At 37.9% G+C, this 20,833-nt stretch overlaps 1 protein-coding gene across 4 annotated transcripts in view; it reads left to right on the forward strand.

Moving 5' to 3' along the window:
- The first annotated feature begins 2,643 nt into the window (after nucleotides 1-2,643).
- Nucleotides 2,644-20,833, forward strand: part of frmpd1b (FERM and PDZ domain containing 1b) — a 40,094-nt gene continuing 21,904 nt past the window's right edge. Inside the window, exons 1-2 of one of the 4 annotated variants that reach the window (XM_065242182.2) lie at nucleotides 2,644-3,236; nucleotides 13,347-13,482. The gene's annotated coding sequence lies outside the window, so the exon portion shown is untranslated. The remainder of the gene's footprint in view (nucleotides 3,237-13,346; nucleotides 13,483-20,833) is intronic. The other 3 variants (XM_065242184.2, XM_065242183.2, XM_065242185.2) reach the window with 3 other exon arrangements.

A 20,833-nucleotide genomic window follows, 5' to 3' on the forward strand; every position in this document is an offset into this window, starting at 1 on the left:
CCACACACACACAGACGACGCATAGATCTTAAATATGATATGAGCAACATGTAATTTAAGTGATAATTATACAGCAATTATATAATATATAAATGAATATACATTAAACCCCATAGTATAAATCTATAAATCTCTCCAGTCATTTAATTCCATTCTTTTCCCCTGTGGTTGACCTTGCAGGAGGACCCTGATGGGGGCAGACGTGTAGCGAGAAAGAGGGAGGAGGGATGATAGTGTCCGATTCATTTAAGTGAATCGTTTATTCAGTTGGGTCTTTTAAAGGGATGGTTCACTTTAAAATGAAAATTCTGTCATCATTTACTCATCCTCATGTTGTTCTAAACCAGTATGAATTTCTTTTTTCTGATGAACACAAAAGAAGATATTTTGAGAAATGATGGTAAACACACAGCCATGGGCGGAAATCCCGGGGGGGTCGGGGGGACAGGACCCCCCCTATCTGAGGGTTGTCCCCCCTAAATTATCATTAGAATATGTGTATTGAAAATAATTTAATGATTTATAATACTTAAACTAGTTGTGTAAGAAGTGAAACAATACAAATGCAAACGGAGCAACAACAAAAAAAACGTTTTAAATATTTGGATTCCCCCTCCCTTGCCTCACAGTGGTTTGGTCCACTGCCCACGCCCCTTTTACCTCACCACCACACATTCCGGTGGTAGAGAAGTGTACGGAGCCGACGCGTTAATAAGCTATATACAATACAACGTTTCCCATCACTTATCAGTTTATCCTCATATGTTTTAAAACTGGACTATTTTGACATATAAACATGAACATATTTCGTTTTCTGAGAACAGAAGCAGATAAACGATCAAGAAAACATTTTTATGCATTCATGCAGAGGTGAGGCAGAGCTGAAAGTAACAAATTACATTTACTCACCTTGCTGTAACTGAGTTTTTTGTGTACTTTTACTTTGAGTAGTTTTTAAAATCTGTACTTTACTTTTACTTAAGTATGTTTAAAGTATTGTTGGTTACTTCGCTACATGTTAAATCATATCCGTTACTGAGTAAAAATAAATAAAAAAGTAAGGTGATAAAGACGCGCCACGGTCGGATGATTGATTGATGGGCGGGGGAACGCGCAAAAAGAACCATGGAGAGGGACGAGACAGGCGCAGGCTAATGCAGACCCTCAATTCAATTCTTACGAAAGAAACCCCTGGCCATTGACGCAAAGCGATTGTTTCATTCAGGTAGGGTTCATGCTCTTGAGTACGGAGTTTGAGAATTGCCGACCGTGTTTAACCGCTAATTTGCACGATGCATTTTTAATACATGCGCATTATCTTCCGAGGTCTAGCAGCTTCGCGTCAAGTCAAACAACTTGAGAACGTCCTCGAGAATGCGCAGATCATTAGACATTGCAGAGAGAGAGAGCGCGCGAGAGAGATAGATTGAAAGACATCAGGTACACAGGTCTGGGAGCTAATAAACGTGTAAAGGATGTATAGTGTATAGCCATGGCACTCATCTCATTATATGTTCATTTATGTATATAGTTTAATAACAATGTATGTTACCAGCAATACATCAATTACAACCTTCATATAATGATTGTATTTACTAGCTGCTGACCTCATATTATTTTTGCTTCAAAAGTGCATAACTCACCTGTAAAAATCATTAAATAATTCCATAAATGTTTCTTAGTTATAAAAAGCTTTTTATTTTATTAACATTTGTTATTGCACTTTAATTGTAGAGATGTTTACAATTAAAAACATAGTTTGAGATGTATATATCCTTCCTTTGTGAACTATACTAGAAACCTCTCCCCGCTGTAAAAAAGTAACTCTTAAAATTAAAATGACTTTTTACTTGAGTAGATTTTTAGACCAGTAACTTTACTTTTACTTAAGTAAAATATTATTAAAGTAACTTTACTATTACTTAAGTAGAAAATTGTATTACTCTTTTCACCTCTGCATTCATATGTATTAAAATTAAATTTGCGTCCGTTCATAGAGAAAGAGAAACGTTTTCTATCTGTACCCATTTCCTTGCAAGTACAATTTTGCCTGTATTATTGGTGTCCCCTTCAAAAATTGTTCTTGAAAAATTTTATGTTTATTGTCCCCCCCAACATTTAGATGAGATTTTCGCCCCTGCACACAGCAGATAGTGACCATAGACTTCAATAATAGGAATAAAATCTAAGATGTAATTCAGGGGTGGGGAACCCTGGTCACACACCTGAAAAATCAAAGTAAAGTCTTCAGGGTTACTTATAAATGAAATTCAGGTGTGTTTGAATAGGGTTGGAACTAAACTCTGCAGGACAGTGGCCCTCCAGGACCCAGGGTTCCCCACTCCTGATGTAATTGAAAGGGTACCATCAACTGTGTGCTTACCATGATTTTGTCCTACTATGGAAGTCAATGGTCACTATCTGCTGTGTGTTTACCATCATTTCTCAAAATATCTTCTTTTGTGTTCATCAGAAAAAAATAAATTCATACAGATTTAGAACAGCATGAGGATGAGTAAATGATGACAGAATTTTCATTTTAAAGGGAACTATCCCTTTAATTGAGATATATTTTGTTTATTTATCTCATAAGTATTATCAAGGCCAACATCCCGATATATATTATGCTGATTTCGATACCAATACAATATCAGTATTTTATTAAGTGTTTTTATGTGTGTACTGCAGTACAGGGTATATTAAACAAATCAACTACAAATAAACAGCGAAAAATAAACGAAATAGTTTAAAATGAAGAAAATCATATTACTGTAAGCAAACATTTAGTTAATGTTGCGAATAAATCACATGTATATGTCCTGCGTCGTTTGATGTGCAGACGCATTTGGAATCGGTTCAAATGAATCAGAACCCTTCGTGAGAATGACTCGTTTCGGAGTGTGAGGAGGGATGGGTTGAGTGGCCGAAAGGAGGCTGGCGGATTAAGCGCTTGAGCTGAGGGAGATGGTCCCTCCCTATCCTGGCTGACAGCATCCAGCACGCGTCCCAGCATCACCCCGCATCCAGCTATCTATCCTGTCGGACGCCGTCAGAATCCACCTGTGATTCTCATCTGGATCGCCATCCGTGTGGACCGGTGCCACAGACCGGACCGGTGTCCTTTTAAACCACGAGGTGGGTGCAGCCTGCTGTCTGTCTCTGTTGTTCTTTTGCGTGGACGTCTGTGTGTGGCGATGGAGACCCGGATAACGTTAACATCTTTTCAAAGAATCAAGGTTTGTGTCAGGATTAAACATTCTTCTGTTTTTCATTCCCGAGGTCCATGCTGATCAGACGGTGAGATTCAAATCGGATTAAGATTAAACAAGAAACCAAACTAAAGATTGGCCTTTTTGTACTTGCTTCCAAGCGTAAAAACAAAATGTGCTCTGAGGTAATTTAGCGCGCGGTGTATGGACTTTGATAAATCAACCCACGTTGATAGATACGAGGAATTACTGTGTGTTTGGGATATGTAGGTCATGGATATCGGAACAGACATAACGTTAAATCATTTTTTTTGATGGGTATTGGAGTACTGTTTTACATTTGTATACCAATTGTCATAACTGTCTGGTTATTTTTGTTTTAGGTTGTCAGGAATTGTGGTTGTGTGGATGCACCGCACTGTATTTTAGTGATGTCCGACTCGCGAGCGAATTGTTCTTTTGAATCGTCTGCTTTCGAAGCCAATCGATTCATCGATTAATAGTGCTTTAATTATTCATAGGCAAACGTTGCTATTAAGATGAATGATTATTTCTGCCAATACAAATGGATGACAAGAAGTTGGTTGAAACAGCAGGGTCATTTGCTTATGCAAATGCTTTGTAAAACATACACGTTTTTACATGGGTCTTTTTATGTGAAAACGTCGGGAAGCTATTAGACAACATACGATTTAAAATGGTGCAAATACAAAACAACCTTAACACATTTTATAGATCAAATCTCGCAATCACTTAAAATGATTCCGTACAAAAGAACCGAGTCGTTCAAAAGATTCGAATTTCCCAACGCTGTGTGTTTACTATTGTTCAGCGAGCGCTGCTGAGGATTTTACAGACGCACTCGCACGTACTGTGGCTTTTGTGTTGTTTTTGGATTGTATATGACCCGACTGCACACATGCTGTGGAAATAAATGAAAGATTGAGTCATGTGAACATGTGATTATGTCGCAGTGTAATGGTAGAGCTGGACCAACTGGGGACTGCTGGGTTTCTGAATGAGCGAGGTGTGGCATGTTCTCCCTTTCTCTCCCCCCTTCTCTGTTTTTGGCTTCTCGAGCACATCATGCACACAGAACATGACTTTTTATGACCGATTCCTTCTTATAGATATATTGAGCTTTGTTTTACATGTATTTACACAAACATCACCAGATTTCAGTGATGTGCATGCACACATGGCCATGTGCATCAGACAGATGATCTCAATATGTCAGAAAGTGTCAAGCAAGAAGCATGAATATTTAGTGATGCATGTGTGGGTTTCAGTGTTTCCCATACATAGGCTCTACTTGGGCGCTGCGCCCAGGTAAATTGCGACCCGCCCAGGAAAAAAAAATCACTTTACGAACTCGACTGGATGACCCGTGTTTTGTTGAGAGAGAGAAAGAGAAAGTGAGAAAGAGAGAGAGAGAGGTGTTGAGAGAGAGAGAGAGAAAGAGAGAGGTGGGGGTCGGGTGACCGTGAAGATGATGTACGCGTCATAAACTCATCATCCAGCGCGGCAAACTGGATCAACTGCAGCACATACGGAGCAGCCAGGGAACTACACTGCGACCAAAATGGTTGCATATGCTTATGTGCATATGTGTTTATAGCATCCAAGTTGGCTTCATTTTGCGTGCAAGCACGTGTCTCTCCCGTTGAGTGTCCGTTCACGTGCTCTCTGTTTCTCAATGAATTTGGGTGCAACGCGAAGCAAGCTCAGTGTCACATTGTATCCTTTCATGTTTCTGAACTTGAGCAGAGTTTTACGGTCTTTCTTCACTGAGGACGCGGGACCCGTACGGTTTCGGGTTTATATTTTTAATGGTCAGTGGGGTCCGGGTCGGTCCTAGTTCATTACTTCGGGTCCCAAGTCTGATTAATATTATGTGTAAAACCCGAGTCCATCGGAGAACGGCCGCGAGCGCTACCGCGCTAAAGCTCGAGTGCTGTTAAAGACCACGCGCCGCTTCATTTTCTTTATCCCTTTTTTAATAATCTCACTATTAATAGACCATATCTTTACTAAAATCGAAACAGTTTGCACAGAGATTGTAGCAAAAAGCAGTGCTTATACTGAACGAGCAAAGCTCTAGCTGACTCCGGATATAAAAAACGCAAAGCTGTAATGTAAAGTCTGTCATCGGGACAGCAAGTAGACTTTTAAATCTGAAATAATTAATGGATTAAGCTTTTTTTAATCGGCAAAAGAGAAATAGAAAGCAGAAGCAGTAAAAGTGCCTATCTAATAGAAATTATTACCATTATAACATCAGTCACATTTATAATCTATAGACCTGCACTGTCTATTAATAGGCTATACATAGTATGGATATTGAGTTTGATAAAAGGGGTCATCAAATTACTTCATATATCAGTGCAAAAACATCAAGTGTTTTCGTGGTGCTTTGACAAACAGTGTCAGCTTTGTTTATGGCAAAGAAAGTTTGGGGTGGTTAGATTAATGAACTATAATGTGAAATTAATATTAATGTTTAATAAATCAAAGTATTGTGTTGTGTCACACATTATTAGTTCTTTGTCACATGTATAGTATACCATTTTTTGTCGGTGGATAATGATTGCCCTTTTCACCAGCTACCACCACAAGTAAATTTCAGATCTATGGGAAACACTGGGGTTTTGTGATGTGTATGCTATGCATGTATGGTTGTGTATTATTTGTGCAGTAGTGCACACTGATTCAGATTTTTTTACTTTTATTAAATTTTATGATTGCATATTAGAAGAATTATGGAAATGTGTAGAGTTAAAGGTGCAGTGTGTAATTTTTTGTAGGATCTCTTGACAGAAATGCAAAATAATATACAAAACTATATTATCAGGGGTGTATAAAGACCTTTCATAATGAACCGTTATGTGTTTATTACCTTAGAACGAGACCTTTTTATCTACATACAAAGAGGGTCCCCTTACATGGAAGTCGCCATTTTGTGGCGCCATTTTCTACAGAAGCCCTTAACGGACAATTTTTTTTACTAAAATTTACACACTGCACCTTTAAAAACATGAAGGTATATATGTGTTTTTTATATATAGCATTTCAGGATTGGAGTTTTCACACTGGTCTATTTGGTGATTTATGTTATGGCATAATTTTAAGAAAAGATAAATGCGTAGTAAATTTGCATTCTGCCTTGTGTTTATAGTATGGGACTTGCAAACACTGTCTGTTTGGATGAGGATTGTGTTGATCCCATATGTGATGTACTGTAGATCCATCCCAAATCAACAGTCTGCTGTACTAAAACATCAGGAGGTCCTGGTAGCTTCCTTTCACACAAAATTCACTTTCATTTTCATATAGCACACTCACAAACGTTCACCCCTGTATTTTCTACCCACAATTCACCTCTGTGACTTCTGACCTCCCTAATCAGATCATCCCGCACTAAATTAACCTCTTTGCGTAATTAAACAGAAAATCTGTGAGGTAGAGAAAGATGAACTTGAAACATGAAGCGTGTCATTTGACCAATCTGTTATTACCCAGTGCAGGTTGTTAATAAGTGCAAATGCATATAGTTTTAATCTCCAAATGGTGGCTAGATTTAAAAGCTCGCTGGGAACTCCCAACTCCTCGGTTGCTGTCGCCAATGGAATTGAATTGAGAGGTTGCACAAAAGGGCTTTTCTTTTATTATGTTAATGGATGGCTCTGACAGGCCGAACAGAGAAGAGAAGGGTGATTTAATTAGTGCTAAAGAGGAAACGTGGAATCATTTTCAACACGAACAACAAACTGCTGACCGGCAGAGACAAAGCAAAGGAAACAGCATTTTACTGAGTCTGAAGTGTTTATTTGGCTGTTAGTTAATACTTGTTTAGGTTAAAACAAATCTGACCTAGTTACGGCCCGAGACTTAAGCTATGAGCAGCAGCACATCTCTGCATGGAGCATTTGTTTAGTGTCCAAGTGTTGTAAAACCAAGCATGAGCAAAAGCCTCGTTTTATTGTGTTTTTCCAGAATTTGGTGCACCAGAGAACAGTAATATAATGTGAAATGATGTATTACATTAGATGTGCATGCGCACCTTTCTGTATGTACCGGTCTGCGCACATCCTTGAATATGAAATGTTAGAAATCTCTGTGGAATGTCTACAATTCAATGGCATTTAGACCTGGAGGGTCTGCGGTTAAAAGCTTTTTCTTCTCAGAGTTTCTTACTTTCTTCAATCACTCATGCACAAACACCACCATTGAAACAAAGTCAGGCATAGTACATGTATACGTTCCTCTAAACAGCCTTAACATTTTTCTGCATGCTTCTTTAGAAACAACTTTTATGCAAATTAACCATGCTTTTGACATATGGATTAACATTTGCAAAAGACAGCTTTATCAGTGGTTTTACTACAAAAACCATGATTAAACTATGGTTACTGTAGTAAAGCTATAGTTAATTTGTGGTAAACATGGTTTACTATAATAAGTACAAAAATACACACAAATCATGCGAAAAAAATGTATAACACCACCTGTGTTTATTTGGTCATCTTCATATCGTCCCAAACCTGTACATTTTTATATTTAGCAAACTATTTGAGACTAGACTCAGACACAGTATAGAGATAGTGCCAGCCCGAGTATATCTTGCTAATTCTGTTGTCATCTGCCTTTTTTGCAGCCCATCTTGGCTTGATCTGGTGTTGTCTTACTTATCTTGTGCTCAGTTTCATTCAGTGACAGAACCCATAGACTCATCCACCCGAATCTGTGCGATGCTTCAATCTCTCAGAGAGAGAGAACGCAATGTGAGGAGAGTTAGGACAGCAGTTTGTCAGCAGGGACTTGAGAGACAAATGCAGTGAAAAGCATTTTCCATGTTCAGCACGATGGCAAAAAAAAAACTTTGGCCACAAAGTGCTCTGAAACTTGGGTTTAGTGACAGGAACAGGGTTCCTGTAGCTCTGTTGGTAAAGCATTGTGCAAAGTTTGTCGGTTCAATTCCCAGGTTAATAAATGTTTATCTTGAATGAACTATAAGTTGTTTTGGATTAAATTATTGATCGACTGATATGGATTTTTGGATGGCTAATGACGATATGAAGAAAGCAATGTGGTCTATATAAGGCCGATGTTAAAATCTATAATTATAGTAACTGAGAAACATTAACATACAAACAATTAGTGAAACTAATAAAAAAAATATATATGTATATATGCAATATTCACTTAAATTGAAAAAATTGTAATGAGGTAAAATTATTATTAAGATAAATTAAGATGAATGACAAAAACAGTATTTAATTTCCTCAATATTAATAAATAATCAAATACATTACATGAAGTTACTTTACTCAGTAAGATGTTGTTTCACTTTCTTAAAGGGGACATATTATGAAAATCTGAATTTTTCCATGTTTAAAGGTATAGCGGAAGATTTTCGTTTTCCGGGTGGATCACCACTGTTATTGGTCATCCCAGATGTCAATCATTCTGATTATATGTTGACGTATAACCGTCGCACGTGCTCGCCTCTACGTTCGCTTTCTGCACATGCGCACTTTCACGTGTATGTGTGTTGTACTACGGTTTCAACCATTCATTGAAGGTCGCGTTCTCACTGTATTTTTTTCAAAATGTCTGAGGGTCGCAAGAGAAAAAGTGTCTACGAATTGTATGACAAGAAGAGAAAGGAATATAAATAAAGAAACAAGACCAGATGTTTATGGGAGACTATTTCACACGCTGGCGTGAGCTAAAAGGACGGGTTGGGCTTCCCACGCGAATTTTCTACTGGAAAGGTACATTTTGTCATGCTATTTGGAGAAATCCATTTAAAATCACTGCTGGTAAAAGTTGATGTAAGCTATGATTTGCGATGCTAGCCCTGGCACAAGTCACGAACCGTACAGACACGGTAAACATGCCCGACAGAAACTTGTAAACAGAGCGAAGAGAAGAACTGAGCTCTTGCATGCTCTCTCTCTGTCTCGTGCACGCGTTTAACAGGCGTTCCCTCTCGGGAGCATTTTTTAAAAAATATCGAGGGGTGGTTCTTTTAAATAATTCGGGAAAATCTTCCGCTATACCTTTAAGTGCTATAATTTGGTCTTCAGTGCTTCTATCAACCCAGAAAATGTGAAAAAGATCAACTCAGTAACTTAGTTTTGGTAAACCATTCTCATGTGAAAAAATAGGTCGCACGTGATACACGTCTGTATCTGAACTTTACTTCCGGTTTCGTTTTTTTAATGGTCTGACTAGTTGCTAAACTGATCTCTTGAACAAATGCCTCCTCGAAAATAACAAATGTTTTGGTTTCCTAGGTAATCTATGTGTTGTTGTTTTTGCTTGTTATATAAATAAACTACGTTTAAAGAACTTTGTTGTTATTTATTCTTAGCGGAGCTTACCGGAAGTTACGTGCGGACCGCGACAGCCGCTTGTTTATGTTGTTACTGCTGAAACGGTCTATATGGTAAAACTTCACATATGTACTCGGGGGACACCAAAGATTTATTTGACATTTTAAACGTCTTGTGAAATATACCCTTTAAAGTTAAAGTAAAAATATTAGACCAAAACAGATTTATGTTTGTTCTTCTGTTTTGTCTTTGTAAAAACAATACAATAACACGACAAATGCACATCCTTAGTTATATATTTGCTTAGTAAGAGGCATGTAGTATCAAAATCTTCTGTGAAGTGTACAAGTGTACTTCTTGGAACACAATGCTAATGCGCTAACATAACTCAACCAGGGAGGAATAGAATAGGAAAAATTAAACAACAGCGTTTACATAAATTTACATATTCTAAAGCGATTCCTTCTGATTACAGTTAGACTGTGTGTGTGTATTACTGTGTAAGGCTGCGCATCATTGTTTAAAGTGTTTCTGTGTCTAGATTTCTGTCTTTTCCATCTGCTCTACGATCTGTTCGTAAATGTCAGAGTCACAAGCAAACATCTCTTTCTCTCCCAAGCTGACATGTGAGAAGACGAACCCTGCGCTTTACAGACACAGACCACCATTGATTCTCAGGAGACAGTTTGTGTGAGCAGTCCAATGATCAGGCAGATAATAATACACTTACTACTGCACATTCGCACCAATTCCCACTCTCAAACGGCAAAGAGACACTTTTTGTTTGTGGGACGATGCCGTTTTAGGCTCTTAGATAAGCGCAGAAAAGTATTTTGGAAATCCAAGCTGTGGTGCAACTAATGCCACAGAGGTTCGATCCGCACTCGTCCGGTTTATTGACTCATTTCTCATTGACTCCTTGTTGCCTAGTAGGAATTTTGCTGTATTGCAGTGCGTTGCTCTCTGCGGCGCTCAGAGAAATATTTAGAGAAGTATTTTTCACACCCTTCACACCCATTTCCTTTTTTCCTGTATCATTCTCACCCCATCCACCCTGCTTATTCTGATGTTATAACAACTTCATCATACTTTCATCTCTTGCCTTTTTTGCGTATTTCATTTCACCCTCTCAAAACATTATCATCAGCTACATAATTTTTTAAGTAATTTTAATCAAATACTTATGGTAAATCAGATATTTATGCTAATATAACTCAGTATTTGTTGCTCTCTTTCTTTGTTTATTTTTTATTACACATAAGTCAAAGACTTTCATTGATAGCCTCCCACAGCCAAAACACACCCAGATAGCACAGGTACGTCTGTAAGATGTCTGGAGATCTGGAATACATCTGCTGTGTAAAAACAACCTGATAAACAGCAGTTTTACATACATCCTAAATCATAAACATCTTACAGGCATCTTTTAAATGTCTATATGACATGTGTCAGGTATTGTCTCAGAGACGTATTCGGGTGTTTTTTAGCACACGTGCTAAACTGTTTGCTTTAAATGCTTATATCTTCTGTATGTGAATGTTGATTCATACCAAAATGCTTTTGTTGCATAGTTGTGTTTGACACATGAAAACGTCCCAGGTTACGTATGTAACTGTTGTTCCCTGAAAAGGGAACGAGACGCTGCGTCTCTCTTGCCATACTTCCTGCATCCCTGTAATGCCATCTTTGGCAATATTTCAGATAGTGATATACTTCCTAGCTCCCACGTCACCCTGTCTTTGTCGTTAAGCCTCACCATTGGTTGAATTTGATATAAACATTCAGACGCACTTATCCCTGGAGGCGTCCCCAAAGTTTTACTGCAGTGACGCAGTGCAAGTTCCCTCGAAAGGGAACTTTAACAATGTTTTTTTTTTAAATGTAACACAATGTAACCTTGCTCTCACTTGAAATGTGTCCCCACATTTATTCTTTGAATTTGAGGGTATTGGACCTGGAAAGTCCTTGAAAGATCCTTGAATTTGAAGTTAACTTAGGTGTGGGAACCCTGCGTATTGCAGATGAGCCAACACTAAATGCAGACATCAGATAGACATCTCTTCTGCACAATGTTAACCAATTAATTGCCAAATCTTTAACATAAATGAACATTAAATACTGAAAAAACACATAAAACAACACTGAAAATGTCCTTCCCAAATGCAGTTCCATGCAAAGCATGCTGGGAACTGAAAATGCTCATCCCAGTTTCAGTAATGCTACTTAAACACCGCAAAAATCATTCATGCAGTCAAGGTAGATAACTGGAAATGATGAAATCAAGCTATGATATATTATTAAAATAAATGACAAATTTAATTTTGTAAAACATTTTGTAAGATTACTCTGGATTTCTTCTAAAATGAAAATAAGAAAATATGATAAAAACATTTGTCCTTTCTTTAATCTCACGTCTAGTGAAACTATTGAGACAAAGAGATTTGTGATATTTCTCTGTTATGGGAACACTCTTTCTTTCTCACACTTTTCTCATTAGACAGCAGCAGTCTTGCTCATACAGTAGCTGCATTATTGTCATTTATTATTCATGTGTTTTGCAGTCGGCACAATCTAGTTAGTCAGAAGCACAGTGCACAAAAGAGGGAGAAAGTCTTAAGTACATGTGACACAAAAAAAGACTGAGCTAAGATCAACCATGAGAACCAGAGAACCCCACAGACAGAGCAACAGAGAGATTCACAGCCCCCTGGGGGGACATGAATGGTAGGGGGCTGAGATGCATGTTTGCTGACATCACAAATCGTGCAGATGCTCTGTGAACTCGGCGTTTGTGATGCATGGATGCCAAGTTTGAGGATCTCTCTTTTGACTGATGCAATGCATGACCACTGCTGTCGCATGATTTGATGCACACTGGGGTGCTAATAAAGCGTGCCGTACTGAAAATAGGCTCGGCACAGAAAATGGATTAATCTATCAGGATTAGTGCGGAAATGGAGATTTATTCGCTGTTCACATGCAGGCCAGGTGTGCAGTTGCACAGGAAGTCAAAGAAAAACAATTTCAGAGTAAATCAGAGAAGCTCAATGACTGCTTCTGTACATGTGTTAAAAGAAACAAAATAAATACAGTAACTGTGTATTCACACCAAACATGAATTAAGTGAATAAATCACACAATTCGTGTGTAGTTAGATGCTTGAACATTTTGAGTTAACTTGCTTCATTCGCGTGTGAAATTTGCGTCATTCATGCATGAAATTCAGACACGAATATCCTCAATTTGACAATGATTTTTTTCCTCAATTGTTGTTTCGTATTTCTGCCTCAGCTCACTACGTCATAATCACGGCACTACTAGAGCAAGCTCTTAAATTGGTTAACACGTAATGAATATCTGCCGAAGTTCAGATTTTTCAACGCGCGTCAACTGCGCAAAATGTTACATTTGGGCCGCATCATTTGCGCAAATCACCTCATTCACGTCACATGATGTCTATGGCGTCTTCTTTGCATTGACTTAACATATAATTAATTCATGCTTAACAGCTCCTTCGCGTCTGGTGTTAACTCACCATTACAGGGCTGGCACAATGATTAAAGATCACCGCAATGATTCCACATCTCTCTAAAAATATTTACTGCCAGGATATTTTTTATTTAAATAATACCATATATCACATATCATTGAAAAAGAGCAGAAAAATTATGATTTTGGACACCAAATGTACCCGCAATATAAAATCACCTATATGTTATATAATGATTTCATACATGAGATAATACCATTATGCTGTATCATCATACAATCTCTGATTATGATTATATTTTATTTTTAGCAGATTCATTTTCACCAGTCTTGATGGTTTTGAGGACCTGTCTCCGCTCATCCAATCCACACACGAGAGATGTGACATCCAATCACACGCTACAATTTCTGCATTCTGGAGCTTTTAGGACACAAGCTGCACCCAGGTGAGGTCATATCAAGACCACAGATCCAGAAGTATCTATCTATCTATCTGAAAACAAATGAATGACAAACCCTAGAGTTTTGATTTATTCAAAGATCTCAAGCTTTCATTTCCTCTGGGATTTCCTCTCTCCAATGGCTGGGACTATGATTCAGAAATGGAATGAAACAGACCTTTAAAGGGGGCATGTACACCAAAGCACTTAAACGCGGCTGAAAACACCAAGCAGATGCCGACTGTAGGCGCTTGCCAGCTTTATTTCAGCTGAGCGCTTTGGTTGCTATGATACTTTCTTGAACAATACGCCCGTTGGTTTTTGTGATATTTGTCCCTCCCCTCCTCAATTGTGATTGGACAGCCAAGTGAGAAGTGACATGGACAAGCTGAGGATTTCAGCCCAAGTTTTTCAACTCTCGGCGCTGAGCACAGAAAAAAACGCTCAGCGTCGGACGCCGTCGGCGCTTAGTGCGGCTAAAAAACCTGCCAGCTGGCGTTTTAAAAATTGTGGTGCTTCCATTAAAAACATTTGAAAACACACGCCGGCATAAACGCCTTGGTGTGCGCGCCCCCTTAGACTTCAGTTCAGACTAAAATAATTGTGCTGTTTTTGTCACATATGAATGATTGTTCTGTATTTAATAGATGGGATCATGCATTGTACTTTATATGACTCAAAAACGTTTTGTCTTTGCAACCAAAAGAAAATTTTAGAAAAATATGAAATCTCCCAATTTATAAGACTCAAAAACATTTCATTAACAATCAGCAATTTCTCCAAGTGGTCTTGAATTTAGCTTCGCTGTTCGCAAAGATGAATGCTTTCCAGTCAGTGGGTCAGAATCACATTGCATGACTGCTCATAGGCCGTGCAGTCAAGCAGAAGTGTGATGCTCTCAAGCATGTATAATAAATACTAATGCATCCTCAACCAGATGAAGTAAGTGATGTATCTGGAAGTCCTTCTGAATCGACTCTCAAAATCTGACCCAGTGACCAAACTCAAGGGAAGGTTACGGTTACATGTTAAAAGCCATTCTTTCACTAATGGTTCTCACATTGAATTTAGACCATGATTTAGAGGAAGTATAATCGAGACATTAAGCGGTCTTCCCTCGCACCCTGTCCAACCGTGCTTAATATAGCCGTCTGCTTTTGCGCAGTAGATGTTCTGTGTCTGAAGGCATTGGGGGTTGGTGCAGATGTGGAAGGAGGGTGTAGAGTTACATTAATAGATGGTTTGAGGAGGTACAGAGCTGAAAACAGCTTTCCGGTGGTTACAGACGACCTGGAACAGACGGTCAAAGGAGGGGGATGCTATGCCTCAGGAAACATGGCTTCCCATATCATTTCATTTACAAATCTGTTTGTAAACGTTTATTGCTTGACTTTAATTTCAGTATTGTAGCCAATAAAAATACACACTACAGGGTTATTTAGTCTGGATTAATTTGGAGTAAGGGAACAAATTAACTTTTTCCATTAGCATTTGTTAATATTGAACTGTAAGTTTTAGGAGCAATGTTGCAATTAATTTTATTGCTAACTATTAATTTACTATTGATAACTTTTGCACATTTCAAAGCACCAGCTACTGTATGTGGTTCAAAGCTTAACTATGAGATCACTTATAGCTGAGAGCTTGAATAATGGCTTGTAAGTGAAAGTGTCTTAATGTGTTAAATGCTTTGACTGATGGCACCAATTCATATAACTTGACACTGAGAAGACTTATAAGACTAATGGTGAAATAATCCAGGTTAAATACACATTAATCTCTTCTAACAGCATCTGTGATGTACTCTTACTATTAGGACTGCACAATATGTTGTTGCAATCTGTGCATTTGCAGTAGTCACATCCTAGAACATGTCGAGTATTTTTTTCAATAGGAAAGCCATTTCACGTGCATTTCCCATTGTTAAACTTTATGAAAGTGCTTTAAAACTTCAGAAAGAATAGATTCAGTAACATTTCACCTAGCAAAAGACAGTGGTACCAATAAATACGGTTCCAAATAAGGTTTTAACTATTTTGTCAACTGACAAGAGGTACTGTTTGAGATACCATCATGCAACTGTTTTCCATCCCATAGCTATACCAGAAATGCAAGGCAGATGTTAATTATTCTCAAACAGAGCTTTTTAAAGGTCCAATGTGGGTTTTTAGCATCACCTAGCAGTGAGATTGCGAATTGCAACCAAATTAAATTTTGAAACGCAAAGAGAAGCTACAGTGGCTGCCCCAGGACAATATGTCATTTGAGACAACGTAGTGACGAAATGCGCTTTGAGTATCAGGTAAACATCATGTTAGCTTTATGCTAAATAATGCTAGCTTTGTGCTAAATCATGCCAATATCATGTTAATGATGCTAACTTCATGCTAAATCATGATAACATCGTTTTAACTTCATGCTAAATCATGCTAGCTTTATGTTAAAACATGTTAGTTTCATGTTAATTCACAATAACATCACGTTAGCTCTGTGTTAAATCATAATAACATCCTGTTAGCTTCATGTAAAATCATGCTAACATTATGTTAGCCTCAAGCTAACTTTGTGCTAGCCTCATGTTAAATCATGCAAACATAGTGCTAAATCTTGCTAGCTTCATGCTAAATCATGCTAGCTTCATGCTAAATCATGTTAACTTACGTTTAATCATGCTTACATTATGTTAACTTCAGTTTGGGCAGTCTGGTGTATATAGATAAAAACGTTTCATTCTAAGGTAATAAAAACAATAGTTAATTTTGTAATGTCTTTAAACACCACTAATACTATAGTTAATATTATATTACTTTTCTGTCAAGAGATACTTCTTAAAGTCCCACATTGCACCTTAAAGGGACTAATCACACTAAAGGGGCTTTAAACGCTTGGAAACGCTTGGAAACGCAAGTCGCGACGCACTGCCTTTTTTAAAAAAAGAGCAGTACGACGCAGCTTTTCATGTTGCTAGGCAACTGTCTTGTCAATCAAATATTGAAGCGTAAGCGCTCTTTTACTGTTAACTGTCATATTAGAAGAAACTTTAAAAAGATAGCGCCTGCTCTGACCTTGTTTGAGGGTGAGTGGTGCACAAACATGCAGGAGAGAGTGAGCGAGTGGAGTCCGGTTCTTCAAAGCAACTGTAAACTTCCCTCACCACAACGTAAGGCCCTCATTCTATTGGACAATGGAAAGAGGCGAATGACATTGGTCCTTCAAAAACGCGTGCTGGGACCGGTGGCAAAAACCGCAAGGCGTTCGGTGCGCATACGCTCACTGCACATAGAATATCATTCAAAAAAGGCGCCTGCAACTGCCATAAACGTGTTTGGTGTGATTGGCCCCTTAAGTCATTTGTTGAAGTCATCCAGTATTTCTGAATATATAGCAATAAATATTGCCGGGTAAATAAAATAGCACAATGTCAGTTTCCCCACAACATCATGCAGGCCTACTTGCTATGGTTAGAAACTGAGAATTGCTTCTTTATTTAGAAGGTGAAACTAAGATGGTTTGAGATCTGTTTTTTTAAGTATTTGAGGGTATTTCACAGGTGATGAATAAAATAAAAAAATGTCATTTGTGTCCAGTGGCCTTAGGTTGTTAGAAGGAAATGAAATGTCTTCTATTTTATCTCGAAGCAGACGTTTAGGACCTTTCTGGTGATGTACTGAGGAAAAGAGATGAGACAGAAACTGGGTAACTGATGATGCTGATACTGCAGTCATGGAGCCAGGCTTCATCAAGTTTATTCTTTTTTGTCTCTTTTTAAGCCAAGCTTTGGAAAAAGCAGCTAGCCTCGACATTAATGCAAATAAAGAAAAAGTAAAGAGATGTTGCCTTATAGGGCTGTCGCTTTTTATTCGATATTCGAATATGCATTCGAACATGACGTGAAATATCCGTATTCGAACTTTAAATAAACCATCCAGTTTTTAAAATGCCATGTGTGGCGCATTTTTTACAGTAACACCTCCACTTTGTAGGTGTGAGCAAAATTGTGCATAAATGTGTCATTTAAATGTCCTTTTAAATGCAAATGAGCTGATGAAATTCAAACACTGATCGCCATGATGGTGGTTTGTTGAAATTGAAACTCAATTGTGCTGTCAATTCTTTTCTTTATCTCTCTCTGCACTAAATGGCTGTGCAGTGGTTGAAAAGTACAGATTAAGCGGCAGTATTATTATTATTAGACTGCCTTTTGACATCACAAGGGGAGCCAAATTTCAATGACCTATTATTTCTAATTTTTTCACGCAGAGAATGGTTTGCCAAAACTAGGTTACCGGGTTGATCTTTTCACATTTTCTAGGCTGATAAAAGCACTGGGGACTCAATTATAGCACTTAAACGTGGAAAAAACTTAAACCTTTAAACTTGAGTGCTAAGCTCCTCCCACAGTGTTTGTACCAGAATATTTTTGTGTTTCAGATTATAAATTTGCTGTAATCAGCCATAAGATCCCAGCAAGCAAAAACTGAGAGGATGGCCTATAGACCCAATACAGTCCGGCTATGAGTAACCGACTTCTACCCCAAATAACCTTGAATTTAGTTACATGCGATTTTTGCCAATAAACTTGAAGATGTATGATATTCCAACATGTAAGCAAAGTCAACAGGTGTTCAAGGTGTTTGCTTTCATTTCTTTTATATGTTACAAAAGTATACGCATCGTCTATTCTTGGGCTATGGTTAGACGTTTATTAGACTTTTACTGGCCACCCAAATTTAGCCTTGTTTTAGCCAAAAATGCTTGCTGGAATCTTTCACTGTTGAAAATCCTATAGATTTACATAAAGAAAGATATACAGATACTGGAAGAGTCAGTGTAAGCTGTGATTTAAAGGGCGTGTTGCAGGTTAACCACCACTGTCGATTAATGGGTACATAAATTACTTAAGATATGTGTATAATTTTTAAAATGTCTCAAAAATGGTCTTAAAGAACACTTTTTTTACGTTTTTGGTATTAACGGTTTTTTTACGCAATTCTGCGATGACGTCACGCTGGGGAGAAGTGGAGAAAGCCTCAGCCAGAGCCATAGAGATAGATGAGACATTTATTGCTGTTTAATACTTGCGTATACAATTTGGAAATCATATATACATCGTAGGAAATATATAATGTGTTATACTGCAAAGATACCATGCTAATTATTATTTATGATATCTTTGGAGATAAATAAAACTTCGCAAATCTGCTGATTTGATCCATTCATGTCCTGACCACCAGGCTAGAGATTTTTAAACATCCTTAATCCACACTTACTAGTCTATCAAATAATATCTCAAATATATTGTTTTGTGAAATAAAAGGATGCTTTGTTATATTGTTTATGCGATTATAACGAATCACACGATCATTTTATACGCAGCAGTCAGCAGCTGCAGCACACTCGGATCCGACCGCATACATACTGTAATAAACAGGCGTTCGGCGGCTTTTTACATCACGACAGACTATGCCATTTGAGGAGGAACCGCTCATTGATCACCGTATTTTTATAAATCCTGTACATGTTTGGACCTGCCGAACAGTTTGAGCACTTTCATATACTTTGTTGAGCAGAGAGGCTGCACTTTGACCAGCGGGCTGCGGGAACCGGCGCACATCACGCCGCCAGACGGTGTTGTTAACTCGAAACGTATAACTATTATTAGATCGACCAACCGGGAAAGTCCCGACTCTCTCGATTGCCATTCCGCTACTGGCTGTAAGAAAGTGAGTGCGTTTGGGTCGCTGGTCCCCGCGAACAGATGTGACGTGCCTCACTCACCTTCCAGGATTAGAGACATGCTGCCAAAACCGTTTGTGCTGAAGATCGCATAAAGTTACACCCATTTCAGGCAGGATCATGGACCCCCTCAAGCCAGCATGCACGAGTATGTTAATTGTTTGTTTACTTTCTACACGAAGATATGCTAACGTTATGCTATCTGGCTGTCTGCCTATCTCTCTATACTAGCCTATCCATCTGTCTGTCTGTCTGTCTGTCTGTCTGTCTGTCTATCTATCTATCTATCTATTTATCTATAATCTGCGCTATCAGAACTGTACTTTACTCGTCTTTCTAAAGTCATTCTCAATGCTCTCAATGCGGCTTTGGTAAATTCTCTCCCCAGCGTGACGTCATACAGTGCGTTGTGGGGGAAAGGAGAATCATTGCAAACCGCTGTACTTTTTCATACTTTTTCGGGTTTTGTGATACCCAACAACATAAAATACAATGGATAACACTTTAAATGGTTATTACACACAAGCAAGTTGCACAAATTCGTAAAAAAAAGAACCTGCAACACACACTTTAAGTTGCCCAGAACACTCTAGTACAGTATTACGCTGGCTGACATGTTTTGCATAATGCAAATAACTTTACATTTTCTTCAGAAAAATACAAAGCAAAATAGTTTTTGGTTTCCCTGCCTTTACGCAATGATGGACAGGGCGTGGTCGATTCGGAATGTGAAGTCCACATTGAATATTGGTAAATGGACTGCATTTATATAGCGCTTTTATATTGCTATAGAATATTGCTACATCCATTGTGCATTATGGAAATGCATTCATTGCACACTGAAGGGGATTATATTGTGGTAACAATCTGCTGCCTATACATTATCTCACTTATTACATGGCTATTATTTACCTTATAAGAAAGGTAAGGAACATTAAATATTAATCTGAAATCTTTTATTTGCACATTTTTTACAAATTCAGACCTTCTGCAAGGAGAACCCGTTTACTTTCGTTTTAAGACAAAATGTTCAAATGTCACGAACACACTATTTGGTTTAATCATTAGTAAATATAGACATATTTATATTGAATTTTGTGTAATATAACACTGTATCGTGTGTTATTAGTGTTAAGTGGTTGTTATCTGGGAATAACAAACCTGCAAATGTCACAACTGGCCAATCAGAATCAAGCATTCTAACGAGCTGTGTAATAATCTTTGTTATGTAAGAAATAATTGATGATGGGCTGTTGAATTATAAGAAAATAATGCACACCCTGCGTCGTGCTGTTACACCGCAGGTGTGCATTATTTTCAAATAATTCAAAGGACCGGAGTCAATTATTCCGCTTATACACTAAAAAAATGAACTTTCGCCTTTGCCAGTTTTACTTAATCCTTTCATATTGTGATTACTTAAAAAAAAATTTAACAACGTGAACATAATTTAATTGAGTTTATTCAACAAAAAGGTGTGTCTTGTCAGCTTTACTTAAAAATTATTTGTTCAGCCAACATAACAGTGTTGTGTAAAATTAACAGATTAATAAAACCAATACAGACTGGCATCTCATTGGCTGATGATGTTGCAGTGTATTATGGGTAATTGTTGTTGTTC

Source organism: Paramisgurnus dabryanus, chromosome 16 (genome assembly GCF_030506205.2).
Source record: "Paramisgurnus dabryanus chromosome 16, PD_genome_1.1, whole genome shotgun sequence".
NCBI lineage: Eukaryota > Metazoa > Chordata > Actinopteri > Cypriniformes > Cobitidae > Paramisgurnus > Paramisgurnus dabryanus.